We start from the raw sequence: 7275 nt of genomic DNA, 5'->3' as shown, positions 1-7275 counted from the left end.
GGCTCCCAAGTTTTCCCATTTCTTTCCGTGAAAACAAAGGATTCTGCGGAGCTCCACACCCTCTAGTGGAGGTGGGAGCTCGGCACACCGAGGTGCTGCTAAATCCCGCAGCACTGCTGAGCTGAATTCAGGATGCGATTGCCGGACAGCTCCCCAGGCAGGGCTGGGGCACTGCACATCTGCAAGGTGTGACAGCCCCAGGGACAGTGCAGCTGTCAGGGCTCAGCCTGCCTGCACAGCCACCTGCAGCAGTGAAACACCTGCCTACTGTGGAAAGGCACAAAAGTACTAAATGAGAAGAAAGTCAACTTTGAAAAATAGATTTTATTCATGTTCACTATCCAATTAGGCACAATTGCTTTCTATAGCCTACAGGAAAGCTGGAGGGGGACTTCTTACAAGAGCATGGAGTGCCAGAACAAGGGGTGGTGGTTTCAACAGGCACAGGGAAGGGTTAGATGGGTATTTGGGAATTAGTGATGGTGGTGAGGCCCAGGTTGCCCAGAGAAGCTGTAGCTAGAACCCTGGACATGTTCAAGGCCAGGCTGGACAGGGCTTGGGGCAACCTGGGATAGTGGAAGGTGTCCCTGCCCATGGCAGGGGGTGGAAGGTCTTTATGGTCCCTTCCAGTCCAAACCTTTATATGATTCTGTGATAACCCAAAAAGACCACACAGATATTACCAAACTGCAAGAGCAGCTCTCACCATCCTGCAGAATCACCTCTTGGTCCAGCTACCTGAAAATAAATAACCAGGATGTTCAGCCAGGAATGCAGCCAGAGCCCCCCCATCCTACACAGGCCCATCTCCTCTGGATCAGTGTTAACTGGAGCACCATCCCACCCTAGCTCTCCCTAAATCTTTCACAAATGTATCTCTACCACGAGCACTCCCAAAAGCACACCAAAGCCAGGTCACTCATCCCATAGCAACAAGAAACAGGAAAAGCACTTCTTATTTTGCCAAGGAATTTTTGCCAGGAGCTGGGATCACTGTGGTGCCAGGTTCCCAGCACAGGCCTTCCCCTCTCCCTTCCCACGCTTGCCAGGGCACACAGTCCCCAGGTGAACCCCCCGCTGCAGGAGAGAAGCCAAACACGTAACAAGAGAGCAAAGTACACATCTTCCAACAAAGCATTACATTTGCTCAAGTGCAGAAATCACTTTACCACTATTCCCTACTACGTGGGGAACAAAGTTGCAACTCAAACAGTATCTAGTGATAAATCAAGTACCTAAGTTCTCATTTCCATACCTGAGAGAGCACCAGTTTCACTTTGCAAAACATTTTCAAAAGAAGACTCGGTAAACATTAACAAGCCCCAATCTAACCCATGTTTTTCCTTGGATTAGGGGTGCAGCTGTTGTATGCAGTATCATACATGACCATCAAAATGCTTCATGAATGTTCACACCTGTTACTGCACAGGTGAGGCCCAGCATGGAGCCTACCTGGGAGCTGCTCTCGGGCACGGGTGAGGCTGGCTGGTACCACCCAGCAGCCCTTCCCCAGCCCAGACCCCACACCCTGCCCAGGAGGGGCACACGGGGCTCCCACGACTCACCTGGTGCTCCCTCACCTCAGGAATGGAAGCACTGAGTCCCACCCGTGCCACCATCTGGGGCTGAGCCCCAGCAGGAAACCCAGTGACACATAAAGCTGTGGGACACTTAGAGCAAAAACAAAGTCCTGGTCTGGCTGTTGGCCCTGTAGCCCCCTCCCCACCCCACTGGCCCCACTCAGCTCTCCCCCTGCTCCCCACCCTGCTGTGGGCCCAACACCTCCCCCGGGAGCAGCCACACCCCGGGGGAGTCCTTGCACAGCACCCCAGCCCTCCTACCGACCTCCTCACAGTCCCAAAGCCCCCACAGACACCCAAACCCTGCGGCCCCCAGTGTTCCAGTCCCCCAAACCCTGCCTCCCCCAGCCCCCACTGCAGCCTCCCACAGAACTGACCCCCAGGCCCTCACTACTCCCATTACACCCCAACATCCCCTCTACACCATCCCCAACCCATCACAAAACCCCACAACCTGTCCCCCAGGCCCTCACTACGCCCCTTCACTGCATCCCATGCCCCTCACATGCCCCCCAGCACCCCAAACCCTGTCCCCTTGGCCTCCACACCGTCCTCCAGCCCCCTCGCAGCCCCACACCCTTTCCCCCGTGCCTCAATACCCTCCACCCTGCATCCCACACCCCCTCTGCACCCCCTAATCCAGCCCCCCCAGCTGCCCTCACACCTCCATACCCTGCACTGCAGTACCTCGCTTCCCCCACACTCCGCACCCCTTCAGGGCTCCAGACACGCAAACTCCCGAGTCCCCCCATGCCCCGTCACCTCCCGCTTACCCGGAGCCCGCATTACAGCCCCTCCTGCACCCACAGCTCCAGATCCCTCCCTATTCCATCTCCCGCAGCCCCTGCCCCGCACCCTACACCACCCCACCGACCCCTAGCCCCCCATGTCCTCCTCCCTCCCTCCCTCCCTCAGTACCCCCGTGCCCGCCACGTCCTCCACCCTCCTTCAGTACTCCCATGCCCGCCATGTCCCCAACCCTCCTTCAGCACGCCTTATATCCCCGTGCCCGCCATGTCCCCGACCCTCCCTCAGCGCCACGCGGCCGGAAGCGCGGCCGGAAGGCACCGAGAGCAGCCGCGGGCCAGAGCGCCGCGCGGGGCACGGTCCGCCAAGGACAGCGCCCTCATGCGGCGGGAGCTGGGACTGCAGCGGCACCCGGGAAACTGCCGGGAGAGGAGCCGGGAAACCGGGGGGAAACTGCCGGGAGAGGAGCCCGGGATCCTCCGGGAACTGCCGGGAGCAGAGCAGTGGGGTTCGGGACCGGCAGAGAACAGGACCCCGTGCAGCTCGGGAATGGCCCGACAGGGCTGGGTTCGGTTTTGGAGCTGCTGGTGCGCAGGGAGTCACGGAGGTGCTCCAAGGGAGCCAGGCTGGCAGAGCTGGGGGTGCCCACCTGGAGATGAGATGAGCTCTCCAGGGAGAGCTCAGAGCCCCTTCAGGGCCTAAAGGCAGCTTATAAAAAGATGGAGAGTGACTTTTTACACAGGAAGGTAGCGATAGGACAAGACAGAATAGTTTTACACTAAAAGAAGCAAGGAAGCAATTCGTCCCTGAAAGAAATTCCTCCCTGGCAGAATGCTGACACACTGCCCAGAGCTGTACCTGCGCATCCGTGGAAGTGCCCAAGGCCAGGTTGTCCCACCTGGGACAGTGAAAAGTGTCCCTGCCCATGGCAGGGGTGGAATGAGATGGGCTTTTAGATCCTTTTCAATCCAAATCATTCCACGATTCCATTATTATAATCCCCCCCGAAGGCAAAATCTCTGCATACAGAGAGTTCAGAGGCCATTCTTGGCTGGAGAAACCACAGGGCAGTTAATACAGAGTAAATCAGTATTTTCATTTAATATTCTGCTGGTGGTTCTCGAGGCTGCCTATTTGTGCTGAATTGTGCTTCACTTTCAGTGACTCTGACAGCCACACTCCTGACAGAGAGAGAGGCTTTCAGCACAAATACAGGTATCTTTCAAGAAATTTAATCACAATTTTCCCTCCAAGGCATTTTGGTATAAACAGCCTGGGAGCAGAAAACCATTCCAACACACAAGCAATAACCTGCTCCCTGATGGCTCATTAAAAATGAAGCAGTGTTTAGTTTTATTTCTGCAATAACACATTTTAGCAGACCTCTTATAAAATATACATACAGGTCCAAGCTGTGCAAAAGCTGGATGGGGGGAGCAGCTGGGGAAACCAAGCACCACACCACCAGTAAACAAAAATTCTTTTTTGCCCATTAGTGTGGCCTCTGGGTGCTGGCACATCCAAACACAGGGATTAAGTGACACAAGGACAGGTTTGTGCCACCAGCCTGGCCCCACGCTGAGCCAGCTGAGCAGGTAATTCCACACTCAGGTTGCCCAGGAGTGGGTGCCTGCACTGCTCAGAGCCTGCTCTGAATACTAAACTCTTCATTTCCGTGTGATTTTCCTTCTGCCGCTTGTAAATACACAGCAGGAGTGTTCTACAAACACCGGGGAGCATCTTCCCAGTCCCTGTGAAAGCAGAGGGCACGATCCCTACTTTGCACAAGGAATTATGATGCAGGGGGATAAATGAAAACGCAAATACCTGCAGATCTGAGGAGCTGACTTTGCAAAAGCTGCTTTTGTGCTTCTCAGAGTTCAAAGCCCTTCCCTGCTGCCCCTTGCCCAGCGCTTACAAGCCGAGGGACATCCCCTCTCCCAACACAGCCCTGCTTTCCAGGCGTTGCTGGTTTAATGCTGAAGTCATAATGCTCAGTGTTCTCTTTTTTCTTGCAGATTCGTAGAATCTTTGAGGTTCGAAAAGACCTCCAAGGTCATCAAATCCAACTGTGATTGCAGCGAAATCCTTTAGGAGTGCTGAGTACCCAGAGCATGGTGGGAGAGCCCTGGAAGCGAAATGCAGTGGGCAGATGAGGCAGCCAGGCTGTGCTGGATCTCACAGAGAGAGAGGGGCTTTAACACCTGAGCCAGAGGGGCTCCAAACCCCACAGCTTTGGCAGGGAAGTGGAGGGACAATCCCAACACCCACTGAGGGCAGGGACAGCCACCCATTCCCTCCAGGGCAGCCCAGAGCACGTGTGTGCAGAACAAAAGCATTTCACTGCCTTCCGCGGGTTTTATTTGTGAAGGTAAAAGCATTTCACACATGTGGCTACAAACCCTGCATCCTGCCGATCCCCCTGTGCCCCCCTTAACTCAGTCTTTTGCCTCTAAGGGAGCCAGGGGCTGGCCAGCTGCCACACCCCGCAGGATTCCATCCCTGCTGGGTGCAGTTCTGCCCAGCTCTGATATTGTGTATTTCATTTGTACAGCCGAGCTCAGGCTGCCTGGCTGATGGCAGGGACAGCGCTGAAAACAAACATTCTTTTTTTTTTTTTTTTCCCTTTTTGATAAAGGAAAACATTACCTCTCCGAGATTTACACAGTAGATCAAGCATAAAGCTGAATTATCTCCCTCCTCTCTTCCTCCAGGGAGCAGATAATAGGTGGATGTCTCCATCCCTCTGCTTTGTTCCTCGTCACCCAGCTTGGCAGCGTTTTGGTTGCTATTAAACCACGCTCAGCCCCCTTGACATTTAAAGGGCTGTTTTTTGATTGCTGTCACAGTCCTGTACGTGGATCCTTCAACCAGTTCCCTCCTCCTCTTCCCACCAATGATGGATTTTCTAGTTTACTCCACAGTAATTTACTTTCCTCATGCTGTGCTCCAGCAGAATGCTTTCACTGGCAGATGTGGGGTTTGGTACTTGTCCATGGTGCCACGTCACACCCGAGCAGCTCCGGCCACTTTGGAGCTGCCCTGGCTTTCAACAGTGTCAGGAAAAGTGAACAGCACATGGATCTGGGAGCCTGGTCCTGCTGGGCTTGGATCCTGCTGCCTTCAGGGTCGCTGCTGTGGTGTGGGATGTGTCAGACCACAGATATTCCTGATGGGATCATTGGCTTCCACAGCTGATCCATTGCCCCCGGGTGGAACATCCCACGGGAGGAGTGGACACTGGATCCAGGGTGAGGAGACCCTGGTGCCTGGAGTGGAGCCTTTCTGCCTCCTTGGGAGCAAAGCTGGGATGCCCCATCAGCTGGAGGTTTGCAGAATGCAGAAGCACAGAGCAGAAGGTTTGCTGCCACCACAGCTTTGCCAGATAATCTGCAAAGGATGAAGCATTTCAGTGCATCAAGCCCTTAAAATCCCTTTGGGCCTCTCTGAGTCCTCCTCAACAAGGTCAGAAAGGCTGAGGGTGGTACCCTGCTCTGCCAGAAGAGCTCACATATTGAAAGTTGTTCTCACATGTTCAGGTGTGGAGTTCAACAGGAAAAAGTAGTAAACACAGGTAAAGTTTTTTTGTTTTTCTTTTTACCAAAGAGTGTGAAATAAAGCTGAGCCCTTGGCTCATGCATGTTTGTATTGTGGGTATCTCTGTACCTGCTCCTGACCTGCTCCCACCACCCAAACTCCTCCTTCTCCCAGGGCTGCTCACACTGAGGCACTTCAGAGAATCATGGAATTGTTAAGCTTGGAAGGGACCTCTAAGATCACTGAGCCCAACCATTAACCCAGCACCGCTGTGTTCACTACTGAAACGTGTCCTCAAGTGCCACTTCCACACACCTTTTAAATCCCTCCAGGGATGGTGACTCTCCTCCATCCTGGGCAGTCTGTTCCAGGGCTTGAAAACCCTTTCAGTGAAGAAATTTTCCATAACAGCTGATCTAAACCTCCCCTGGCCCAGCCTGGGGCCGTTCCCTCTCCTCCTGTCCCTGTTCCCTGGGAGCAGAGCCCGACCCCTCTGGCTGTCCCCTCCTGTCAGGGTCGCTCCTGAGCCTCCTTTTCTCCAGGCTGAGCCTTCCCAGCTCCCTCTCATAACACCTGTGGTTGCAGACCCTTCCCCAGCTCCACTGTCCTCTCTGGACACTCTCCAGCCCCTCAATGTCCTTTCTGTAGTGACCATCTCATAGTGCCCCTGGTTCATAGGGATCATCACTGTGCTCCAGCTCCTGCTGCCTTGGAAATGGGCTGTGAGCTCCCCTGGCCCTTCTCCCACTTGGAAAACACATCCAGCAGAGACCAAAAAGCACTGTCCCCCCTCAGGAAAGAGTGCCATGGCTGGTCATGTCACCTGGACACCTGAGCCCAAGGCACTCGAGGAGCACACGTCCCTCCCACCACAGTGATGAGCTGAAAGCTCAGAGCTCTCTGCCCTCATCTGAAAAACTAAGTCAAAATTCCCTGCTCCACAGAGCTCAGCTGTATCTGGAATTACTCCCAGCAGCATCTCCTCTGTCCCCAGCCCCCTGCTGCAGAGAAGGTTGAAGAGGTTTGTATATCTAATAAATTGTTATTCAAACACACTTGCTTGACTTGCTTGTACAGAAACATCCCTGACCAAATCCAGCTGTGCTGGGAAAAGTTGTTTTCTCTCTCAGGCACTTGTCACTGTCCCCAGCTGGAAGTTCTTCTGCCCTCAGCCTGCCAGCTGGGCAATTTGTGTGCATGAGCCAGTGGAACCAGCTGGGCTGGTGTCCTCCACTCCGAAGATGACAAATCAGAGAGCTGGTGACCTGCTGAGGAGCGCTGCTGTGGCCAGCAGTGAGCTGATTGCAGCTCATCCCCACCGCTGCCTCCCACCTACCAGCGCCTTCTTTTTTTGAAGAATAACTCATTGTGGCAAAATTTCTTCCAGATGCAGCTCTGTGTGGCTGTGCTC

At 54.2% G+C, this 7275-nt stretch overlaps 1 long non-coding RNA gene and 1 other non-coding gene across 2 annotated transcripts; both read right to left on the bottom strand.

The window, feature by feature from the left end:
• Nucleotides 1-304: 304 nt before the first annotated feature.
• LOC148221577 (uncharacterized) lies at nucleotides 305-2231 on the bottom strand. Its single transcript, XR_015807806.1, has 2 exons — nucleotides 1566-2231; nucleotides 305-738 (listed from the first exon to the last, which is right to left on the bottom strand). It is a non-coding gene; the product is annotated as an uncharacterized LOC148221577 (long non-coding RNA).
• LOC148221578 (small Cajal body-specific RNA 16) lies at nucleotides 1363-1518 on the bottom strand. The gene has a single exon (XR_015807868.1).
• Nucleotides 2232-7275: the final 5044 nt, after the last annotated feature.

The sequence above is a fragment of the Sturnus vulgaris genome, chromosome 20 (assembly GCF_052056855.1).
Source record: "Sturnus vulgaris isolate bStuVul1 chromosome 20, bStuVul1.hap1, whole genome shotgun sequence".
NCBI classification, from domain to species: domain Eukaryota; kingdom Metazoa; phylum Chordata; class Aves; order Passeriformes; family Sturnidae; genus Sturnus; species Sturnus vulgaris.
Note: the sequence above shows the minus strand (reverse complement) of the source record. Positions and strands in the feature narration are given on the sequence as shown.